This window comes from Salvelinus alpinus, chromosome 25 (genome assembly GCF_045679555.1).
Source record: "Salvelinus alpinus chromosome 25, SLU_Salpinus.1, whole genome shotgun sequence".
Taxonomy (NCBI): Eukaryota; Metazoa; Chordata; class Actinopteri; order Salmoniformes; family Salmonidae; genus Salvelinus; species Salvelinus alpinus.
The window spans coordinates 10,987,965-11,014,301 of record NC_092110.1 but is presented as its reverse complement, the minus strand read 5'-3'; the positions used below and the strand labels follow the sequence as shown (position 1 = coordinate 11,014,301).

Genomic DNA, 26,337 nt, shown 5'->3' with positions numbered 1-26,337 from the left:
CGATGTACGGTACTTGTTACAGTGTATACAAGAACCGGAGCACATGACTTGACAAGTCCATTTATTGTTTTCGACAAATCACAAAGCAAATACAATGGTATCATCACCCCAAATACAGTGCCTTGCAAAAGTATTCATCCCCCTTGGTGTTTTCCTATTTTGTTGCATTACAACCTGTAATTTAAATTGATTTGTATTTGAATTTCATGTAATGGACATACACAAAATAGTCCAAATTGGTGAAGTGAAATGAAAAAAATTACTTGTTTTAAGAAATTCAAAACAATTCAAATACGGAAAAGTGGTGCGTGCATATGTATTCACCCCCTTTGCTATGAAGCCCCTAAATAAGATCTGGTGCAACCAATTACCTTCAGAAATCACAGAATTAGTTAAATAAAGTCCACCTGTGTGCAATCTAAGTGTCACATGATCTGTCAGATGATCTCAGTATATATACACCTGTTCTGAAAGGCCCCAGAGTCTGCAACACCACCAAGCAAGCGGCACCACGAAGACCAAGGAGCTCTCCAAGTAGAAATCAGGGTTGGGTTCTAAAAAAATATCAGAAACTTTGAACATCCCACGGAGCACCATTAAATCCATTATCAAAAAATTGAATGAATATGGCACCACAACAAACCTGCAAAGAGAGGGCTGCCCACTAAAACTCACAGACCAGGCAAGGAGGGCATTAATCAGAGAGGCAACAAAGAGACCAAAGATAACCCTGAAGGAGCTGCAAAGTTCCACAGTGGATATTGGAGTATCTGTCCCGAGGAGACTTTTAAGGCGTACACGCCACAGAGCTGGGCTTTATGGAAGAGTGGCCAGAAAAAGCCATTGCTTAAAGAAAAAAATAAGCAAACACTTTTGGTGTTTGCCAAAAGGCATATGGGAGACTCCCCAAACATATGGAAGAAGGTACTCTGGCCAGATAACACTAAAATTGAGCTTTTTGGCCATCAAGGAAAACGCTATGTCTGGCGCAAACCCAACACCTCTCATCACCCCGAGAACATCATCCCCACAGTGAAGCATATTGGTGGCAGCATCATGCTGTGGGGATGTTTTTCATCGGCAGGGACTGGGAAACTGGTCAGAGTTGAAGGAATGATGGATGGTGCTAAATACAGGGAAATTCTTGAAGGAAACCTGTTTGTCTTCCAGAGATTTGAGACGGACGGAGGTTCACCTTCCAGCAGGACAATGACCCTAAGCATACTGCTAAAGCAACACTCGGGTGATTTTAGGGGGAACATTTAAATGTCTTGGAATGGCCTAGTCAAAGCCTAGACCTCAATCCAATTGAGAATCTGTGGTTGTCACGATCGTCTACTGAAGAGAGTGAGGACCAAGGCGCAGCGCATGAAAAGAACATCTTCTTTTATTCAGAAGAGAGAACATGAAACGAACACTATACATAAACTAAACAAACGTGAAGCTATAAACGTTGTGCACACACACACAGGCTACAAACGTTCAAACATAGACAATTACCCACAAACACCTAAAGCCTATGGCTACCTTAAATATGGCTCCCAATCAGAGACAACAATAACCAGCTGTCTCTGATTGAGAACCAAATCAGGTAACCATAGACTTTCCTAAACACCTACACTCAACCATAGACAATCCTAGACACATACACTCAACACAGACCCATACACTAAAACCAACACCCCCTTTTCCATAATAAACACCCAAAACACAAACATACCCCATGTCACACCCTGACCTAACTAAAATAATAAAGAAAACAAAGAATACTAAGGCCAGGGCGTGACAGTGGTATGACTTAAAGATGGCTGTACACCAGTGGAACTCATCCAACTTGAAGGAGCTAGAGCAGTTTTGCATTGAAGAATGGGCAAAAATCCCAGTGGCTAGATGTGCCAAGCTTATAGAGACATACCCCAAGAGACTTGCATCTGTAATTGCTGCAAAAGGTGGCTCTACAAAGTATCGACTTTGGGGGGATGAATAGTTATGCACACTCAAGTTTTCAGTTTTTTTGTCTTATTTCTTGATTGTTTCACCCCCCAAAATATTTTGCTTCTTCAAAGTGGTAGGCATGTTGTGTAAATCAAATGATACAAACACCCAAAAAATTAATTTTATTTCCAGGTTGTAAGGCAACAATATAGGAAAAATGCCAAGGGGGGTGAATACTTTCGCAAGCCACTGTACCAGCCTACTGCCTAGCCTTACCGTAGCGCGACAGCTAAACAGGGATGAAACCATTTAAGGTAGGTTTGTGGGGGAAATAATTTCATTTGTGGGTGGTTTTCAAGTCCATGGGGGGTATAAATAGCGGTATCGTGGGGGGATATGATGCAGGAAATATTACTATGATGGGGGATTTATCAATAAATGGGGGCAAACATAGGATAAGTTAAATAAAAATTAAAGCCCTGGAAAGGGGGTGTCTGAGCCGGCAACCCTGAGGTACCACAGTTGCAATCTGATGCCGTGTTCAAAACAACTGGAAATGGAACTGGTCTATGGTCTACTTCGTATGTGAATTAATAAGGAGGTGGAACACACCTCAATTCAAACTGTTGTTAGAAAGTAATTTGAAATTGACAAGTTGAAACAGCCTACAGATAATTAGTAGGCAGCTGCCTTGGTTTGAGGACAGCACGGGTTAACTATTCTGTTGCGTAACAATCACATTGTGGAGTGCATTCTGACATCACACGCATAAAAAAACTCACACTAGGGTGACCGTTAGAGATATTTGGAACTCACACTGAAAAGGTTAGATAATATCCCAAATTTCACCCGTGGCCTATCCCCTATATAGTGCACTACTTTTGACCAGGGCCCACGGGGCTTAGTTCAAAAGTAGTGCACTACTGTATGTAGGGAATAGGGTGGCATTTGGGACACAATATATTTCGGTACATTCTGCTTGGTTGTATATTCTTCTGGTAAAGTGGGCCAGACAACATTTATTCTTTTATGCTATTTTTAGAAACAAAAAGGCACTATATGGGCCATTTCCCTTTGTTCTTTGTTGTTGTTGTTTCTTCTTCTATGGAAATATGGATGCACTCTTCCTCTAATACAATGAAGATATACATTTTTAAAGCCCTTGAACCTCCATTTGAAATAGAGAAAATCCACAAAATGGATGAAAGAAAGGAACCGGTGCTTTAACCCCAATCGGCAGCTCTCTCCTATGCCTCCAGGTACTGAATTAATAAGCAGTTCAGAGAGAGGCCTGAAATAGCTGAGGAGAGACCACATGGGCCAAGACAGAAATCAGTGGACAACACTTTCCTCCTGAGTAGTGGAGAAACACCACTACAGCTCCAGCGTCATAGGGGTTGGCCTGTCAGAATAGAAAACAATAGACCGGAAGAAAAATAAATGACCATCATCCTCTACTGCCAGCTGTGTTTTGCAATCTCTCTACACCATACAAGTGTAGGAGATTAATTTAACCACTTTTTCACAGAAGGAAAAGTTATTGCAGCAAATATGAATTACTGTGTGGATTATAATGAATGGACATTTTTATAGGGGTTGACAAATGTTTTGGTTAGGGCAAAGGAAGTCTGACATTTTAAATTGAAAAGTACAAACTTCAGAAGCCTTTTTAACCTTTCTGGCGCAGGCATTCCACTAGCGACCCACCTCGACAACATCCGGTGAAATTGCAGAGCGCCAAATTCAAAATACAATAAACGCAATATTAAACATTCATGATAATACAAGCGTCATACATGATTCTTTAGCTTAGAATCTTGGCAATCTAACCGCATCGTTGGATTTCAAAAAGGCTTTACAGCGAATACATTCCAAGTTTGCATTTCCTGCAGTCAAATCAATCAAATTTAAGATCCTGCCTATTTTTTTGACATCTCAAAGAGACACTATATGATACACAATCAGTTAAACTGTAACCAGTTAGAAGATAATAGAATAGAAACAAGCTAATGAACTGAGTGCTGCTATACACATTTCTGCAGATTGGGAGGCTAAAAACCTGCATACCTCCAGGCTTTCATACAAATAGCATCCCTGCAGTGAACAGATTTTGTGAATCTACAGCAACTAAGATTGTCTCCTTCACATCTGCCATACCAAGAAATGTTCTGCTTTCACAATCTCTCAGAAAGGAGGCTCCTCCTTTGTTATACGCTATTGAAGCTCTTCTTGCACTACAAAGTGTTGCCACCTCTGCAAGGTTTCTACCGTTTTACTTTCCAAAGGAAATAAAAAACAAAAACATGAAACTAGCTTTATCTATGCTTCACTTTGAGATGTTAATTTTTTATTGTAATCCTCCTACCTTTTGTTCTGCTGTTTTATGAACTAACGTATAAATTGTTGAAATCCTAGGCCTTTTGTCTTTTAACTCCAGGTAGGGACTGGTGATGCTGTGTATCATAAAGGAAGTTGAATACTAATAGTGACACATAATACCAGACAGTTTAACAGTTTGACTGACATTTCTGATTCATATAGGGACAAACCATAACTAAAGTCAATGCATCTGAGTAAGGAGTACAATAGAATAAGGAAACAACACATAAAATATCCTTGAATGGCAACAAATTAGTATAGATTTTCCAAACCAGAGAATGAACTGGGGCAATGTATCGAGTGTAGTGTCTGTCGATGCTGGTGACTGCAAATGTGCTATTTTGCCCTATGAATAGAATGAAAATCAGTAAAGATATGACCAATCTAAATACATGACCCAAGGCTCAATGGCCTCTGTAGTTCATGTTCTCTCTCAGCAATATAAGGTAGCATCAAATAATATGTAAAACATAAATGGTAACTGAACGTTGACTACTTTGTGAGAGTGTTAAATGTTTTTAGTCAGGTTGTTATTTTGGTAACATTGTGTGTTTTGTCCCTCAACAGATGGATGGTTTAATGATTCCTTCTGTGCTCTCTCCTCTCTTTGTCTCTTTCTTCTCTCTCTATCCCTCTCTCCCACCTCCCTTTCTTTCAGTGTTGGTGATGATCTCGCACAGCTCATGCTGTTTCCTCTCTCTACTGAGTTTACCTTGATCTATCTGCTCTGCTCAACCAGAGGTCTGGCAGGGAGATCAAAGTTCACAAGCCCATGATTAAACCTAATTTTATGCTGAAACCTGGGCCTCGTTCTTCAATAGAACCCCCCTTATCCACCACCATCCATTCCATCCCACTCTCATTTCTCCTCAACAGTCTGATTCTACTGCAGTTACTGCTATATTGTTCTGTTAGAATGATCACTCTCTATCTCTATCATGTCCCCAAGCAGCATTTCACAACCCATCCTTTCCTGCAAGGCAGCCTTCCAACCAGTAGTTTCGAAATTAATTTAATTCACTCTCTATCTATACATACACACACACACACACACACACTCTAAGCTTCTATTATCTCTGAAAAACAGCCACCAACTCCTGGATTGGGTTTCCTGACGGTCAAGTTGCTAGGGGTAACATTTAAGATGAATGCCTTTTTGGCCCCAACTAGCCACTGTGAAAACACATTACACTCCTTTTCTCATTTCAACAGTGCACAGCTTGACTTATCCAATTTCTTAAACTATTTATTTCCAGAAAGCAAGTCCTTCATGAGAACTGTTCATGTACTTGAAGAGTGTGAGGAGGCATATCTACTGTACAGTCCTCCGCACAGCCTTCAACCTTTAGTCAGACACTATAGTGGTTTAAATGTTACACCATGTTCTTCCATTCTGTTTAAAAGTCACAGGTGGCAGCTGATTGAAGTTTGAATAGTCTGTCTTAGGTATCTTCAGTCTGTAGGTGTACAGGACATTCTAATCAAAGCTAATGTTAAACTAACGGTCTAAGGACACCTTGGTTACACAAGCAAAGTCTTGTGGATCCCCATTATTAGGATCCCCTAGCTGTTGCCAAGGCGGCAGCTACTCTTCCTGGCGTTCAAACAGACATAAAACATTACATCAAACAAAACATTGTGCAATACTGGGGTGGATTGGCCACCTGGCAATTCTGTCAAATGCCAGATGGGCTGGACCATTTTTTTGTAAGGTGGGCTGGTCGAGATTAACACACAAACAAAAATCTATAAAAAATGTAAAATTAAGAAGGTGACAGCGGTGGCCCATGGGCCTAATAAAATATATATTTTTTGGTTTTGGTGCAATTTCTTTGTATTTACATGTAATTGCCAAAATAATGGAAACACTTAAGTGCGGATAACAAAGTAGGTGCTTCCACACATGTATGGTTCCTGAGTTAATGAATCAACTAATATCCCATCATGCTTAGGGCCATGTATAAAAATGCTGGGCAGCCATGGTAACCATTATTTTGGCTACCATGGCTATGCCCCGATAAGATGACAATACCCCCATCCACAGGGCACGAGTGGTCACTGAATGGTTTGATGAGCATGAAAACTATGTAAACCACATGCAATGTCCGTCTCAGTCACCAAATCTGAACCCAATTGAATACTTCTGGAGCAGCGCCTGAGACAGCATTTTCCATCAACAAAACACCAAATATTGAATTCCTTGTGAAAGAATGGAGTTGCATCCCTCCAATAGAGTTCCCGACACTTGTAGAATCCATGTTAAGGTGCATTGAAGCTGTTCTGTCTCGTGGTGGCCTAACACCATATTAAGACACTGTATGTTGGTGTTTCCTTTATTTTGGCAGTTACCTGTATAATGAGTCTTGGGCTGATCAGTGGGCCAGGATGGGCCGCTCGGTATTTTGATAGGCTGAGGTGCGGTCGCGTAAACTCAGTAACTCAGATTCAAAGTCAAACGAGGCATCAGCAAATAGACCTGCTCTGACTCTGTCATCAGTTAGACAAGATCATGGATCGTAAAAAGAGTAATGGTGGCCTATAAAATAGAAAGAGCACATTCTACATTTTCACCTATTTTTGGTCAAATAGTAAAGTGCATTATCCTCATGAGTCCTGTAACGAAAGTGTGTGCCCTGTGGGCCCCTGTGCCTGTTTCGCTAATGAGCGAGCCAATCTACTCTCCCCTCATATGCCTCCAGAGAAAAATGTGTTCTGATTGTATAATAATTATGGGAAAAATACAGCTTTGAAAGCTTTGTCTCCTTGTCCTTGTCAAAGCTCAGTAACAACTATTTTTACAACCAAGCTTTTTGATATGGCTTTGAGATATGGAGAGGTACACCCGCCATTGCGAGGGCATAGGCCTATAGGTCTCATGGGTAGTGGCCTACAACTGTGTTTTTAGGACATTAAATTGACTGAATACATAGCTACTAGCAGTGGGTATTATACTGAGAGCAAGCCATCTAGTTAATCGATAAGAGTCTAAGCTATTTGATTTTGAATGTTAGGACCCCTTTAAGTATAGAAAAATACATAAAACAATTATTTGATAAAACATTGATTTTGGCCTTACTGCTATTATCCCATAGAAACGCATTGAATAACAGATTCATACGTGGGAAAAGAAAAACATTTAAAAAATGTATCAAAAGGATGTTTTTTTTGTGTCTGTCCCATATCTGAGACAGAAAGATCAGGAAATGTGCAGTGTGCGCAATGATGTGGGCTGGTGTGAATAAAATGCCTAGGGCCGAATTCTTGTCCCAGTCTGCCCTTGGTGCAATATACAAATTGACATTGCACCACTATTACATTTCAATATTACAATACTACATTAGAGTGTGTGTGTGCGTCCCATAGGGCTCTGGTGAAAGTATTGCAGTATATAGGGAATATGGTGCGATTTGGGAGGCATCCTGTGAGATGTGGGGCTTTTGGAGCTTTTACGGCCATGTCTTGTAAACCAAAATACTTTCTGGTAACTCCATCCATCAGCTGAAAACATCCTTTATGGACTGAAGAAAATACTTCAACATTGCTGGGCTGTTCTTTTTCCCTCCAGTCTACAAAGTACCCTCAGTGTTTTATCTAACCAACTAGGTCGTAAAGTCGTAATGTGGTACTGAAGAGCAACAGTCTGAAGTGAAGAGGTGGAAAGGGGTCTGTCTAGCAGTAATAACCTGATACGCCTACTTCAACTAAATGACCTATGCCGCTAAACGCATTCTGAGCTGCTCTGAGAACTGCCCTTGTCTGCGCACATTTGCGCTGACATTCTTTCTCCTCGCCAGGATAAATTGACAACCACTAAACTAAAGGTCACCCACAAAATCATCTCTCTCTGTAATACAGAGTGCTCTCTCTTCCTCTCTCTCGGTCTCTCTCTCTCCCTCTCTCCCTGTATCTCTCAGTCTACGTTCTCTCGACCCGCAGTAAAAAAGCTAGCAGAGACAGGTTGTTTATGGCAACACAAATCCTAAATGATGGCTTTTACGATAAGCCTCAAAAAGGCTGATTTCAGCGTTTTAAGCATTTGCTTATTCATCGCCTACATTATGCATCAGATGCTGCTTTCACCTTCCACTCCTCTCTTTTTCTCCTCTCCTTCCCTCCCCTCCTCCACCACCCACATCAGTTCAATGGGTTCGGCATCCAGGTAGAATTAGAAATAATGTTTTCTCTTTCTGTTGCCTTGATTTGCAAACGAATGACGGGGGATCTGGCAGGCAGTAGCTACAGTTGAAGTCGGAAGTTTACATACACTTAGGGTTGGAGTCATTAAAACTAGTTTTTCAACCCCTCCACAAATTTCTTGTTAACAAACTATAATTTTGGCAAGTCGGTTAGGACATCTACTTTGTGCATGACACAAGTCATTTTTCCAACAATTGTTTACAGACAGTTTATTTCACTTAAAATTTTTAAAACTTAAAAAATACTCAAGTATAAATACCATGGGACCACACAGCCATCATACCGCTCAGGAAGGAGATGCGTTCTGTCTCCTAGAGATGAACGTACTTTGGTGCAAAAAGTGCGAATCAATCCCAGAACAGCAAAGGACCTTGTGAAGGTACAAAAGTATCTATATCCACATTAAAACAAGTTCTATATCGACATAACTTGAAAGGCTGCTCAGCAAGGAAGAAGCCACTGCGGTTTGACTACGGTTTGCAACTGCACATGGGGGGAAAAAATTACTTTTTGGAGAAATGTCCTCTGGTCTGATGAAACAAAAATAAAACTGTTTGGCCATAATGACCATCGTTATGTTTGGAGGAAAAAGGGGGAGGCTTGCAAGCCGAAGAACACCATCCCAACCGTGAAGCACGGGGGTGGCAGCATCATGTTGTGGGGGTGCTGTGCTGAAGGAGGGACTTGTGTACTTCACAAAATAGATGGCAACATGAGAAGGAAAATTATCTGGATATATTGAAGCAACATTGAAGGACATCAGTCAGGAAGTTAAAGCTTGGTCGCAAATGGGTCTTCCAAATGGACAATGACCCCAAGCATACTTCCAAAGTTGTGGCAAAATGGCTTATGGACAACAAAGTCAGGGTATTGGAGTGGCCATCACAAAGCCCTGACCTCAATCCTATACAAAATGTGTGGGCAGAACTGAAAAAGTGTGTGCGAGCAAGGAGGCCTACAAACCTGACACAGTTACACCAGCTCTGTCAGGAGGAATGGGCCAAAATTCACCCAACTTATTCTGGGAAGCTTGTGGAAGGCTACCCGAAACGTTTGACCAAAGTTAAACAATTTAAAGGCAATGCTACCAAATACTAATTGAGTGTATGTAAACTTCTGACCCACTAGGAATGTGATGAAAGAAATAAAAGCTGAAATAAATAATTCTCTCTACTGTTATTCTAACATTTCACATTCTTAAAATGAAGTGGTGAACCTAACTGACCTAAGACAGGGAATTTTTACTAGGATTAAATGTCAGAAATTGTGAGTGAACTGTAGGTGAAGTAGCAGACGATTCGCACTGTTGATGATAAAAAGCCTTGGTTGCATCACAAATGGCACCCTATTTCCTAAATTGTGTCCTTGTCAAAAAGTAGTTCACTATATAGGGAATATGGTACCATTTGGGACACTGGCTTTGACTCGGTTACTCTTTCTTGTTGCTCCAATAATGGTGATGAGCAGCTTATTCAATCAATGGATAAAGGGCTATGGAGATGAGGATGGTGATAGAGGTTGCCCTAATAGGTAGGTGAGACTGCATATGAAACAGACATGGCTGCGTTTACACAGGCAACCCAATCCCTATATAACCCTCCTCAGAGGTCAGAATGTCAACCTATACACTTCTACAATAACAGATGAATCATAGAAATGTTAAGGTCATTTCTGGATTGTATACATTGTTGTAACACAATTGGCAATTGGGAAAAAGCTTGGTTGAAGGGTATTGCTACTTGTGTTGAAAGGTATTCTGCCCTACCAAGCAAAAGAGCAGTAACTGCTCATAGAGTGAAACTGAGAAATTACTTCCAACGTTTTTTATTGTCCTGCCAAATAACCACATAATTTAATGAATTCTAGGCAGATCATTGGATATGTGGTTATCTGTTGTCTTACTGTGAGGCAATTTTTTTTTCATATTGACCCTGACCTCTGACATTTCCTTTGACCCTAGACTGCAGTTACTGCCTTCTTGCTTGGTACACCCACTGGAATACATTTCCATTATGAATTTGCAATTACTGCACACATGACCTCCCCCCTTTTTTTATCCATAATACAACACAATGGAGGCAGGATATTTGTCCACATGATAAAGCATGTATTTAATGTATAAAAAATATAAATAACTAATGTTTGACCAAATGTGCAGTTACTGCTCTTTTGTTTGGTAGGGCAGTATTGTTGTTGTTTGTGAATGTATGCCATTCTGCTCTGACAGCAAGTTATCATATTTCTCCCTGCCATTACCAGGGATGGGGAATAACTGATTACAAAAAACTGTAAGTGTAATCCATTGTTACCAGCAAAAGTATTGTTAAATCAATTTACAGGTACTTTTGAAAAACTAGATGATCACTTCTAGGATGACTTTAAATTCCGAAAGAATGTGTGCGAAAAAAATATTTCTCACCTTTTTGTTTTCTCAATGACATTCAAATCAGCATTGAAGAAAGTTTAAGTTTATTCTGCCTGAGCAAGTTAAAATGACTGAGTGACAGGTTGGTGCAAAAAAAAATCTATCTCCGCTGCGCTGTGTCAGCATAATGGACAGGGTGCGCCGCGATGTGTGTAGGGGGGCTATGGAAAGCCACTGGGTGGTTAGGTATGACTCCTTTGTATGGGGTGTGATTCATGCCAGAAGTAAGCCTTGTGAAGCTACTGATACCTCTCACCAAGTCACGTAATGTCGTCCTAGTGCCATAAAATAACAGCATGAATTAACATGGACTGTCAATGGAGACAAGTTTGTTTCTAAGGCGTCGAACTGCCGACGCGTTCACGTGACACGTACACGTCATGTAGACGTGGTGTTCACGTGGTGTTCACGTCGCATCACGTGTCACTGACACGTCACGTGTAAGTTTCTTATGCATGATCTTACCATGGACGTCTAGAAAACGTCTACAAGTGTTACGCGTTACGTGTTACGTGTTAGTTTAAGTGTCTGTTTAGTTCATCAATTTCATTTGTCGATTTAGATAAAATAAGCCTATCATCGCAATGCAAAAATTATTAGGATAGTTGATAACGCAGCCACCATTACTGTGTAGATATGTCTATTTCTCGCAACAATACAAACCCAAGGGCTTCTTGGTAGCCTAGTGGTTAGATTGTTGCGCCAATAACCAAAAATTTGCAAGATCAAATCCCCAAGCTGAGAATAAACTTTTTTGTTGTTGTTTTGCCTGAGCAAGGCAGTTAATCCACTATTCCCCAGGCGATGAATACGTGCATTTCGAATAAGGTGTGATTCAGAGAGGTTGGGTTCAATGCGGAAGACACATTTCAGTTGAATGCATTCAGTTGTACAACTGACTAGGTATCCCCCTTTCCTTTTCTTTGTTGGAGGTAGCTTAGGTCTCTAGTGGCGCATTCAAAACAACTCAGAAGTCGGCAATCTCTGACTTCCAACTTCAGTGCGTTCAAGACAACTGGGAACTCTGAAAGTCTGTCTACTCGCCTATCGAAGGTCTTGCGCAGCCTTAACATCACATGAAAATGTGGTTGGTTTATTAAATGCTCTGCAATGCCTTATGCAAAATACCAAACATGCATCGACATAACAGCTTAACAGATAAAAATATTTATTATTCAGGAGCATCCCATTGAATCAGGCTATTAATTTCAATGCAGTTGCGTTCTTACGCATATCCTTAGACTAAACGGAACTGAAAACAGATTTGATACACATGAAGACCTATATTTAATCTGGAATTGACAAACAAAAGCCTGACTAGGATCCCGACTTGCCCCCACGTCACATTTATTACCAATTAGGCTAGATGTATTCCTATTAATTTGCATAGGCTAACCATTGCGATTAATGTTATTTACCATCTGATTTTAATGAATAAATAGGCATCAGGGTAAACATAATATCATTACAATGCCCCCCCACACACACATTAATGTTACTTACCTTACAAAGTGAGCTAATTTCCATTGATATTTTTTTGGTACGTATGTCAATTTACTTTCAGATTTTTTTGTGGCAATCATAGACTGAAATACAGCATTCTGGTGTGTGGAATAGAGGGGATGTGGGTATTGTGTGGATGGGAGGTTCTGCCTGTCACTTGATTTCCAACAGGTAGTGGACTCGAAGAGGGAAACTGCAAAGCCCAGGCGCTGCTGCCCTCTTTGTGCTGAGTGTTTGCAGTGCTAGTGTTTTTAGCTAATCTGTGCAGCTCACATTATGTGCCCAGTATGATCGTTTTCTTGCTCTTTCTTAGCAGATCATGACAACAGTAGCTGTAGATGATGGTTGGTAATGGAGGACATCAGGTGGATCCATGTCTGGGTGTTGGGCAGAACCGCTAGGTCCTGGAGAACAGGAGCAGAGTAAAGGGAACAGGGTAGGAGACAGATGTAAACGAGCAAACACACAGGTTACATGATTATCAGGTATGTAAAAATACAGTTATTGAATGATTTAATTGAAATGTTTGATTAGACATGCAATAATGTTAATGGCAGACAGAAAAGAAAGGATACCTGTCTAATTTTTGATGTCAGTGGGGTTGGTAAGGGATGATCCCTGGAAAAGATAGAGAGATGAGTTGGGAGAAACTCCAGGGTGGTGTCATGACTACTGGAGTCATACACCTTAACAGTACCTACCTGGAAGTGGCAGTTACTTAACGTGACCCAGTGGTTAGCCTTGAGATTGACTATGTGGAGAAACCCCTGGGCCAGTGTTGGTACTGCTGACAGCATGGCGATGCCATCCACCACGAGGCAGCAAATGCAAATAGTTATCATCTGAGATTTTTATATTTCACCTTAACAAATGTTGACCCCAGCTTGGAGCGAAAGAGCACAAAGCTTTCCCGGGTATCGCCTTCCTTTCGTCCTTCTTCCAAGCCAAGTCATTCACCCAGATGTCGAAGCACTTTGTCCACTTGATTCTTCTTAGGTGGCTCTCCTTCTCATGCGCTCTGTCCATGCTCATTCTCACCTTGATTGATAATATAAATAAATGCAATGCTTATATATCTCTTGGAAGAACAGAAAATAAATTAACAGCGGACAATTTGTACCTGGTCAAAAACCTCCACATCCTTCTCAGTCCGTGCCTGAAGGTGGTCTTTGAAGGCGTTCTGATCTGGTTCGACAACTTACACCACATCAGGTGGAGTATCAGTGACCTCAAAGTATGTTATACAAAAACAGCAAAAGAAAAACACTAAGTCAGTCAAAAAAAAATTATTCTACAGTATATTCTACGTAGGCAATATTACCATAATGTTATATACAATTGCATTGTTTTCGTCAGTTAACTGCTGCGGCTCATAGAAAATAAAACAAATTGGATACAAAACGTTGAAAAGAAAAGTACAGAAAGTTTGGACGCCCTGTTAATCCCTTCTCATTCATGTAAACCATTAGCAACCTAGCCTAACTCCGTTACCTTACTTACAATGGGGGAAATACCAACCAGTTTTTCACTCAGTTAAAACTGCCTTCAAATATCACCAAACTCATGGACTATGTATTTACCCATGTTACCTAAATATTTTGAGTCATATTGCATTTTTGCACATTACATACCTGAATTAACAGGGTAAAATTATGAGACGGAGAAACGTTTGTTTTCAGAACTAACGTTAGTCATTCTCCATAATGAAGAAGAAATGTTAAATATCTCACTAACTCACTTCATTGACGTCACAGCTCCCCTAGCGGCAGTAATTATATACATACATTAAATGCAAATACCTGGGAGGCAAAATAAACAAAATAAAATATCACAAATATGACCTTACACATGGCATATGTTTGAGTACCACCTTGACATCTCTGATCTGCTTGCCTCAATAAATTAATACTAGAACATTAGTAGCCAGGATTAGCTATTTCAAATCAAACTTTGTCACATGCACCGAATACAACAAGTGTAGACCTTACCGTAAAATGCGTACTTACAAGCCCTTAACCAACAGTGCAGTTCAAGAAGATTAAGAAAATATATAGTAAAAAATAAGAAGTAACACAATAACATAACAATAACGAGGCTATATACAGGGGGTACCGGTACCGAGTCAGTGTGCGGGGGTACAGGTTAGCTGAGGTAATTTGTACATGTAGGTAGGGGTGGAGTGACTATGCATAGATAATAAACAGCAAGTAGCAGCAATGTACAAAACAAATGGGCGGGGGGGAGGTCAATGTAGCAGCAGCAGTGTATCTAGTCTCCTAACAATTGCATAACGGTGCAAGTTAGACATGTCATCTTTTGTTTGCATGTTTTTTAATATATTTTTTTGTTGAACCTTTATTTAACTAAGCAAGTCAGTTAAGAACAAATTCTTAATTACAATGACAACCTACCACGGTCAAACCCTACCCCGGACAACACTGGGCCAATTGTGCGCTGCCCTATGGGACTCTCAATCACAGCCGGTTGTGATACAGCCTGGAAACAAACCAAGGTCTGTAGTGATGCCTTTAGCACTGAGATGCAGTGCCTTAGACCGCTGCACCACTCGGGAGTCCCAAGCATGTCTTTTTGTTGGTCCTGTCAATGTTGAGTGATCACACATGCCTCAGCACACACAGGTTACTTTGCCTGCTTGCAAATGTGTGCTAAAAGTGGGGATGTTTCATAGTATTTCTGATTATCTTAACTCACCACCACCAATAAATTTTTCACAGATATCCACGGAACCACGACCGCAATATAGGCCTACACTCAGTTAAAAAAGGTGATATCTACAAACTAACAGGATTCTTTCGCAGTCCCCATAGGAGAACCCTTTTTGGTGCCAGGTAGAACCCCTTCTGTGTCTAGGTAGAACCCTTTTGGGCTCCATTCCACATGGAACCAAAAAGTTTTCTCCTTTGGTGACAGCCAAAGAACCCTGTTGGAACCCCTTTCTCAAAGAGTGTACTCAACAAGTTTAGACTTAAGTTTACACCATTTGATTCTGTACTCAAACACCACCTTTAAAGGTTTTCGTCAGCCTCTGCTCAGACTTACATCGCAGTGTTCCAAGAACCTCCACCAGGGGTGACTGTAGTATCCTCAAACGGACAAAAAGGAGACACAATAGGCAACCCACACTCATTTTAGATCCCAAGGGGACTTTATTTTCATATTGTATGCGCTCACTCGTATCACTATCTCCTTTGTCATCTTCTCAAGTCTTTGCTTGGAACTCCATCCATCCATACACACACACACACACACACACACACACACACACACACACACACACACACACACACACACACACACACACACTATAGCATCTTACTTACATTTCTCACATTTTATGCATCCAGCTAAGGCCTTGGATGGATCATGTTACACTGAGATGGGCACAGGGGTATATGTACAGTCATTTTTAGTGTGGTGGCAAAGTAGTTGAACAGGAGAAGACAATGTGGTTACTTGTGGAGGGAGAACATTGAGGGTGGTGGGTGGGTTGAGCACCTGCAGTGAGGCTGATTGGTTGCTCTGGCTCATTTAGAAAGTAGCTTGACATTGCCATAGTTTAACAGCTGAAAAGCCATCATTAACATATTCCCAGAGATAGCAATATATGCAGTATTCACTGAATGAAGTAGCCATTTACAACTGTATTAATTAAATAAATGATATTATAGCACATTCAATTACATTATTACTGTATCTACCTTGTACAATAACGTAATCATTGAATGAAATAGCGTACCCATCCACATTTACAATTGATCAATAACACCAGCACATACAGTTACATTGTTGTAGAATAGGCTACTACTGTATCCACACTATATTAGGATACCGTTGTGATATTGTCAGGCTTAATTTTAGGTCTTCGATCGAAGTTGCATGTTGTACCTCATTTCCCTTCTACAGTGAAAAGTAGTTATTTAATTTACAATTGAATTAATCCATTAAATAAATAATACTAGCACATCAAATTACGTTATTGTACACTAGCCTACGCCGCTATCGACACAGTAAATAATATTGCCTACGTGCTTTCGACAATACAAAATTGCTTTCAACAAAAAAATCATTATTTGAAAAAAAAAAAAAAAAACATTTGCCTTAACACAGTAGGCCTAAATAGTTCCGAACAATATCACAACTTAAATATAGCCTACTTACTACTCAATTGGATCAAGGACATCTTGGTAATTCTTTTCATTGTCTCTAATGAAACTATCAGGGGCAGACACTCGAAAATCACTTCTGCCACTCGAGCTTTCAAATACCGTGCCAGTCTCTCACTCTATGAACAGTCACTGCAATCCGGATTCCTTGGGACGTCCTTACCCTAAACTAACACTAAACTTAACCAATTTAAATGTATACTTGACAGAGGTATGGACATCCCAAGGATCCCGAAATAGCACCTATGAAGTCCTCTGAAAGCCTTATTGGTTGAAACTCTTATTGGTTGTCTGATGTGGAACTGGTAACAACACAGTCTGTGATTGGCTAACAACATTTAGATCTGTATACAGCGAGATAAAATAGGGAAAGACAAATGATCTATAGATTGGGCATCATCTTTTCTAGGCCATTAGCGATAACAGGAAATACACAAGCCGTAGGCTACACTATAGTTCAAGGTGGCTACGTTGGAATGTCTACTTGCACGGGGAAAATTGTACGTTTCTAACATTTATGGTTTAAATTGTATTTATATAAATATAAACTATGCACATTATGATTTTCATTAACACGCGATGCAGGCGTCACACAGACGTTAGTAAGGCGTTGGTATCATGTCATGTCAGGTGGTACGGTTGCCTAGGCTTATATATGTCCCTTATCACCCCCTATAACTTTGGGTATCCATAAAAAGCAGAAAAAAACTCACACATTCCTACAACACAGAAATAAGACTCGAAGCTACAGGGCTGTTGAATGCGGGGACGGACCCCGGCTTTAAGTTTACAGCCACCATGGCGCACAGAATCCTCAGTCTTCTTGGTCTTCCAAACAAATTACTCCAGGAAAAAGCAATGGCTCTTTACACTGGAGTAAAAGTGGTCCACAGTGAGTTGGAGTGTGTCGAGAAACTGAGGTGCGAGTTCAAAGCCATTTGGGCACAGTGCAGTGCCAGTGGCACTGATGCAGCACCCCCAGCTCGAAGCAAACGACAACGTTATGGAGGCCCTGTGTGCCCTTGACCCAGAGACCCATGACTTAGATGTGAAACCACTGCTGGATCTAAGCAAAACAAATTTGGTGGAAGCTGAGTTTAGTGTCGCTTGCCAGTTTTTTGCAGATTGAAATCAACCGCTCTGGCTCCAATGAGGACAAATTGCCCGCTTTTGATATCCTGCAATGATTCTCTAGGCCTCTCTTCACTATGCCGACCCTGCTGACTGCACTGAAACATGGACTGACTTTTGGGGCGTCCACAGTTACCTGCGATAACTAGTTGTCGACTTTGACAAGTGTTCAGTCAGCACAGAAGAAGCATGCCACACCCGAAGAAAGCTAAACTAATCACTCTAAAAATAAAAGGTTCCTGGAGTATCCTTTAGGGGTTCAGCAAATTGAAACTGTGGGGGAACCCCTATAAGTTCTTTGAAGAAAAGGGTTCTTCAAAGAACCCCTTTTAATGGCTCCTCGAAGAACCTTTTGAAGAACCTTTAGGGATATATTTTTGAACTACCCCCTCTCCCCTATTATTATTAATAATAATAATACGCATAACAATAACATCCATAACACAATATTTTAGTTCTCAGTGTTTATTATGATTTCAGTGGCAAAGCAGAATTAAAAAATCTAAATATGAGGTAAACTCCCAGCAGAGCCCCAAGTCCAATGGGTATTCATTGCTAAGAGAAACACCTCTGCATTTCCTTGTGAAGAAGACTGTGAGAGACGATGGGGGAAAACACAGCGACATGTTGAACTGAACGTGCTAATTAAGTAATGGCCAGGGTTGAGTAGGTTACTTTCTAAATGTAATTGAATAGTTACTAGTTACCTGTCCAAAATTGTAATCGGTAATTTTTCGATTACCCATAATCTGATTACTTTCAGTTACTTTCCCCTTTAGAGCTATTGACATGATGGATAAATAATTGTTTACATGCTGCCCATAAACGGATGTTGCATTTTACTTTATGTAGGCTTCTTCTAACCCATTGCTTTCTACTACAGATCATATTACAATTAGGCCAAAGTCTGTCAGATTTCAAGTAATTCCAATTAATTTAATAGCCCTTAATCTTTAAGAATCGAACTTGGAAATATAGATTGGCCGAATTGTTTTACCTGAGCATAACCTCAAAACTAAGGATCTTTAGCCTACTCTGTTGTTTATGATTTTGTTGCCGTGGAGGACTGATTGGGCTCATTGCTTAGAGTTGAAAAATAAATGCTGCTCTCATTGAATGGCACGCATTGAGCACTACCCAAAAAGTGCTATTTGCATGTGAAAAATGAATGCCATATGCTGCATTTGCTATAGGCCTATTCAGACCTGGCGCCAGGATAAAGTGACTACGGGCGCAGTTGAAATTGGCAAGGCATAATTTTTTTTTGGGGGGGGGGGTTCTTGCATTGGAATAATATTGAATTCTGCTTATCCTGTCTGGAAACGGGGTTCCGCTCGCCAACAGCCAATGAAATTGCAGGGCGCCAAATTCAAACAACAGAAATCTCATAATTCAAATTTCTCAAACATACAAGTATTAGACACCATTTTAAAGATAAACTTCTCATTAATCCAACCACAGTGTCCGATTTCAAAAAGGCTTTTCGGCGAAAGCACAACATATCATTATGTTAGGTCAGCACCTAGTCACAGAAAGCATACAGCCATTTTCCAACCAAAGAGAGGAGTCACAAAAAGCAGAAAAAGAGATAAAATTAATCACTAACCTTTGATATTCTTCATCAGATGACACTCCTGGGAAAACATGTTACACAACGTATGTTTTGTTCGATCAAGTTCATATTTATATCCAAAAACCTCAGTTTACATTTGGCTTTGCCTCCAAAACATCCCGTGAATTTGCACAGAGCCACATCAATTTACAGAAATACTCATATTAAACTTTGATACAAGTATTGTGCATAGAATTATAGATATACTTCTCCTTAACCTGTTTGGGCTAGGGGGCAGCATTTTCACATTCGGATGAAAAGCATGCCCAGAGTAAACTTCCTGCTACTCAGGCCCAGATGCTAATATATGCATATTAGTAGTAGTATTGGATAGAACACTCTGAAGTTTCTAAAACTGTTTGAATGATGTATGTGAGTATAACAGAACTCATATGGCAGGCGAAAACCTGAGAAAAATCCAACCAGGAAGTGGGAAATCTAAGGTTTGTAGTTTTTCAACTCATTGCCTATCGAATATACAGTGTCTGTGGGGTCATATTGCACTTCCTAAGGCTTCCACTAGATGTCAACAGTCTTTAGAACCTTGTTTGAGGCTTCTACTGTGAAGTGGGGGCGAATGAGAGCTGAATGAGTCAGAGGTCTGGCAGAGTGGCATGAGCTGACCACGCGCGTTCACGTGAGCGCGACCTGCGTTCCATTGCAATTCTAAAGACAAAGGAATTCTCCGATTGGAACATTATTGAAGATTTGTTAAAAACATCCTAAAGATTGATTCTATACATCGTTTGACATGTTTCTACGGACTGTAACGGAACTTTTTGACTTTTCGTCTGGACCTAGTCGCGCGTCATGAATTTGGATTTGTGAACTCAAGGTGCGAACAAAAATGAGGTATTTGGACATAATCGAACTAAACAAACATTTATTGTGGAACTGGGATTCCTGTGAGTGCATTCTGATGACGATCATCAAAGGTAAGTGAATATTTATAATGCTATTTCTGACTTCTGTTGACTCCGCAACATGGCAGGTATATGTTTGGCTTGTTTTGGTCTCTGAGCGCCGTACTCAGATTATTGCATGGTTTGCTTTTTCTAAATCTGACAAAGCGGTTGCATTAACTGATACTTACTGTATGTCATAGCTCAAAAGACATGCAACCCACACACACCATACACAAATATTATACTTTGACAACATAGCACATACTGTAGAACAGACTAAGCAATCCAAATGTAATCTACAGATGAACGTGTGAATAATCACTGTCCTATAAGAACTGTAAATATAATATTTCTTATTTTTAAAGGCAGTCAAATTTGATTTTCCTTTAATATATAGGTACTGTATTTCCACACTATGAGGTTAGAATAATACTGTGAAATTGTGAAAATGATGATAATTTTTGTGTAAGAGCTGTTTGGAAAGACTGCCTGAAATTTCAGCCTGTTTTGGAGGGATGGAGATTTGGCCTGCCTGGTGACATCAGAAATGATATGATATTGAGATAAAAATGGCTAGATTGGACCTTTAACTTTTGTAGCACTTTTAATTTATGTAATGAAAAGTGATACAAAAGCTAGTGGTCCAATCCAGCCGTTTTTATCTCAATATCATATCATATAATCTCAAAATGCTTTAAATATTAAAGAGTGAAAGAAAAGACATGCGATTTTGAAAAAAAAAACAAATCATTATTGTGTCGATGATGGACGGGACGATCATGACAGGCAGGGTAGTTCATTCGTGGCTTGGAAGGGTTGAGTAAAGGCAGTTCAGAGATCAAACAGATGGAGGTTTCAGACGGGTCCAGAGCTGTTCATCAGGGAACCCCGGCACTTGCCGTCTCTGAAAGATGCTTCTCTGTAGTAGTCTCTGAAGTCAGACTCAATGGGTCTCCACCAGTACCGATATTTAGCACGCTGGGTGAAGTCACGACAGAAACAAAGGCGCCAGAAAAGCACACTGGACATCAGTCCAGACTAGTCAGCCTTGGAGCTGCAAGAAAACTGCTCAAAACGGTAACTTCAGCATCCTTATCTCAAAAACAAACATCCCCTTACTTTCAATCAAAACATGACCTAGTTAGCTTGCTAAGCTTCTTGATGACAGTGAAATATTATATGGCGAAACCAACTGACTTGCCAGTCATACCATGCTGACAGATAACAAATTAGAAGATAAAAAGATAATTCAAAAATGTAATCAAAAATCCCCAAAAATGATTAAATATTTACAAATGTACAGGAGCTCATAGCCTAGGGTATCAAACTCATTCCATGGAGGGCCTAGTGTCTGCAGGTTTTTGGTTTTTCCTTTCAGTTAAGACCTATACGAGCAGGTGAGGGGAGTTCTTTACTAATTAATGAATCAATGAAGTACGAGGGAGGAGCGAAAACCTGCAGACACTCGGCCCTCCGTGGAATGAGTTTGACACATATGGCCTAGGCTATTCCAGCGCCATCGCTAAAATGGAATTACTGATATGGCATCTGTCTAATTGTTTAGACACCATAGACCTAGGTTAAAGAAACCCAGGTTAAGACATAACTCTGAAACATTATTATTCAACACAGACCAGCTTCTGCATTCAGAATGTATGGAGGAGGATGGCCGAAGCACCAAAAAAATAAGAAAGTTGATTTATGAATGTGTTTTGTAATATTCTGATATAGTTCAACGTAAATAAAGACAGTTGTGTCACAGACTAGTCTGTGCAAGCTTGTTTTTTGTTGTTGTTGCAAATGGTTGACTGTCTTTCAATTGTTAGCCTCTTCACTCCGGGAGAGCTGTACATGTAACATTGATTATAGTTGTATCTTTTGCTGTAGACATTGCTACAAAGTAACTAGTTATCTAATCAAAACCGTTCGTGTACACTTGCTATTTTTAAAGGTGCTGAGCCGCTTTGAATCAAATAGGGGTGATTTGGCAAACAAAATCAAAAAATTCAGTTTCCAAAAGAAAGGAAAAGGCAGGAATTGTGGTTTAGGGCTATCAGAAGTACAGGACAGAAAGACAGTTTTCAATTGTGGTTTCCCAAACCAGGATCAAGGATTTGTGAGGTTGCTATCTATAGGTTGACAAGATCAACTTCTTTTAGACATAATGTGGCTTGACATTCAGGTAAATTTGCTAGTGGCAAACCGAGCCATAACGTGGGCCATTGGTGAATTTTGATGTTGTGAATGTGCAGCATAACAAACATGTCTATTCGAATTACACACCAAATGTCAAACCATGAAGAACACGTGATACTGATGGTTCATTGACTTGTGCAGGACATGCGGCCTACAAAATTACAATTATAGGCTAGTGAATTTGTTTTTAATGGGCCTATTTTACATTTTTATAATTAATAGGCTGAATAGTTTTTTTTCATAATATTTGCCCAAATGTTGTACGTATGACCTCCTCTTTCACTAATGTTGCTTCATTCCTTCCTCGCTCTCAACAGTTAAATTAAATAACTTTCATTGTCCTTCTCGTCATGACATCAGTGGTGATTTTAGCATGTCAAACTTGGTGGGGCAAACTCAAAAAAACATTTTTTAGATGCATGCCAGCAAAGCCACTACACAACACTTAACAATACATTAATTGCACTATAATGGTGACAAACGGTGCTCACAAACTGTGGGCCTAGATAAAGCTCTCCCAACAGCAGAGCTTTCTTTTCAGCACCATTGAGTGAATCATTACCACTGCTACACCTGGCTATCAGCGTAGCCTTGTCTGGCGTTGAAACAGTTTACTACCTTTAAAAGCCTCATTTACTACCTTTAAAAAAAACAGAGCTGATATGGCTGACTTGCTTAAACAAATGTGGTTTCTACTGCCAATTGATATGTACAAACTATGGCATAAAGGGACGACGAGCGGATAAGAGGCAATCCTTCGTTTCAATTAAGACATTAATGAGCGAGCTAGGATGGATGTAATCAATATAACTATTTGTTCAGCACTTTTGAAATGTACAGCGACATAATTCAGAACATGGGCCGTTATGGGCCCATCCATGGGCCAGTATGCTCCATGTACACCAAGTCAGAACCATATGATAAATAAAGGGGACATATAAGCAGACAATGAAAGCTCTTACAGTATCCAATGATTACATTTCTCTAAAACAGGCTATAGGCTACATGCGCACCACCAAGTCAGAACAGTAGGCTAAGTTATGGGGGGGAAAGGGACCAAATTATTAGGGTGAGGCACGTGGGCTACTAAAAACTTACTACACAACATACACTTACTATTACTTTCTTAGCTACAGTATACATATCTCCCTGGCATACAAGACCTTTTTGGACTCTTGTTGTGCTGTGCTCACTTGGACAAGAAGGTGGTGCGGCGGTCCTTGTGGGCAAATTTTGTCATCAATGTCTGGCATTCTCTGGATTGATGGTGCTCTCATGACAACTGGGAACTCTGGGGGGAAAAACAAGGTCGAATCATGACATCAGTTATCATTAGGTCGGAGCCCTAGAAAGAGGCCAAAGTTCCCGACTTGGAATTGCGAAGTTGGATGACCGTTCAAAAATATATATAATTCACAGTCGGAGCTAGTTTTTCCCAATTCCCAGTTGTTTTGAACGCAGCAGAAGTCATGCTGGATTGACAACATGGCCAATATATTCAAACTTTTCTGGCCCATGGTGTTGAATGTTTATCCTTTTAAGCTTGGAAAAATGACCCTTAAACCCAAACTTGGACCACACACCTACTCCACTGAATAACAAGCTACTGATTCCTTCCAAACCACTCATTGTTGAATTTGCGATTTCCAACTTGTTGTGTGATGTTTATGTCCAAAGGCCGATGAGCACCGATACATTTTATCTATAATTTATCTTCATATGACAAGGATTGAAAAGGATTTTCCAGTAGATTGTCAACGTGATTCATGATGACTGCTTGTCTAGCTTGCTAGCTAAGATTTTGAAAGTATGATGTTAACATGATCAGTCCAATCAACGCTACAGTAGATATAACGTGATTTGACGTAATCTTATCTGTGGCCAATGACCTTGAGCCTTCTTGGATGGGCTCTTCTAATATAACTCTATGGCAGCACCCAAGGTGCTTTCATTTTAGAGCTCTCCCCGTAGATTTTGCTGTGATGTAGTGTCCCCATGAGTGACAGAACACTGAGCCAATCACAGTGCAAATAGAGAACATTACCAAACCTTATGCTCCGTGTTTTCCGCTGGCTGCCCCACCACCACAGAAAGCACTGAGCTAGGCTGAAATACCTGCACTGAACGACAGGTCCCCACTGAATGACATGCTTAAATAATAGTACTAGGATACGATGCAGACTAATTTAGCTTTTCTTCACGAGGAATGAATGGTTATGTGAGGCTATTATTTATTCAGACCATATTCTTTCAAATTCCTGCAAGTTCTTTTGGCTGCTGTAGGCCTACTGTACCTTCAGAAAGTATTCACACTTAATTTTTTCAAAATGTTGTTGTGTTACAGCATGAATTTAATATGGATTAAACTGAGATTGTGTTGTCACTGGCCGACACACAATAGTCCATAACGTCAAAGTGGAATTATGTTTTTCAATTTTTTTTACAAATTAATTAAAAATGAAAAACTGAAATGTCTTGTCAATATTCAACCCCTTTGTTATGGCATTCCTAAATAAGTTCTGGAGTAAACTTTTGCTTAACAAGTCACATAACATGATTTTTTAATGACTACACCGTAAAAAAAATGATTGAGGTGTTTTTTTGTTTAGTTTTTTTCAGTGGTGGATCAGCTTAATATTGCGGAAAGAATGTTGCTTCCAATGTAATTGTCTGCATCATTTCCAATCCCCCATATTTTTGGGGTAAATATATATATCCATACACGCATGCATACATATACACATATATACATACACATACCTATATAGACATACATACTTTTTGAAAGAATAACCTTTATTATTATTCCCCGCAAACCCTACCACCGATCCCCCAATTGGAGTAAACTAATAAACACTTCTGCTTTTACCTTCAATTTATACATCTTATACACATTTTACAGACAGTCTACTTTACAATAGTTCTCTCTTGTTTGTTCTTAGTCCTTGTTTGATTTCTATTTGTAACTGTGCTATTTCACAAAAGTTCCGAATCTATATACATTTTACAGATCCCGTATGCTTTACATTGTTTATCTTGTTATTAGTCCCACCCTTCAGCTCCATTCAACCCCTCCCATCTATCTTTCAACATCATCCATTTCGGATTTCTATTTGCCATATATTTTGCAACTGTGCAGTGATGCTTCACAAAATAATTGAACCTTCCTATTCTCATAGCTTCTACAGATTGTAAATTAAAAATAAACATTTTTGCAAAAATAATAATTATATTATTGATTGATTGACTATGGCTTTTCAAATCACCCAGTATTGCTATCTGTAGTGTTAGTTCTAGGCAAATGTTGCAATTCTTCAGCCATTCCTGGACCTGTGACCAAAAATGAGCTACATATGGACAATGCCAAAATAAATGATCTAATGACTCTGCCTCCTCACAGCAGAATCTGCAGAGCTGGGAAGATTGTATCCCCCATATATATAACATTCTATTAGTTGCAAGAATTTTGTATAGTAATTTAAATTTAAAAATTCGAAGTTTTGAATCCGGCGTTGTTTTGCGTATCAATTCATAAACCATGTGCCATGGAATGGGTACATCGGAAATCTCTTCCCAACTATTTTGCAATTTATATGGCACAGCTGTCAATTTTTTGGTCCTTAAATGAAATTGGTATATGTTTTTATTTATCACACTTTTCTTTAACTATTTATGTTCTTTAATACAGGGCCGACATACAAGTTCCTTACTTTTTTCCCCTTCTACTTGCCTCTTCCATTTTTGTGGTAATGCAATTAATTGGTTGTAATTTTGGGTAGAGCAGACATTTCCATATGTCTGTGTTAGCTGCATGTGTGACATAACTCCACCAGTCCTATTTATGATATCATTCACTAAGATTATACCTTT

General features: G+C 39.8%; 1 long non-coding RNA gene across 2 annotated transcripts; it reads right to left on the bottom strand.

Moving 5' to 3' along the window:
• Positions 1 to 11,726: 11,726 nt before the first annotated feature.
• On the bottom strand, positions 11,727 to 14,145 carry LOC139553072 (uncharacterized). Of its 2 annotated transcripts, XR_011670594.1 has the most exons (5): positions 14,071 to 14,145; positions 13,560 to 13,667; positions 13,302 to 13,477; positions 13,015 to 13,057; positions 11,727 to 12,843 (listed from the first exon to the last, which is right to left on the bottom strand). It is a non-coding gene; the product is annotated as an uncharacterized lncRNA (long non-coding RNA). The 2 variants fall into 2 exon arrangements; XR_011670593.1 differs by having other exon boundaries at positions 13,560 to 14,124.
• Positions 14,146 to 26,337: the final 12,192 nt, after the last annotated feature.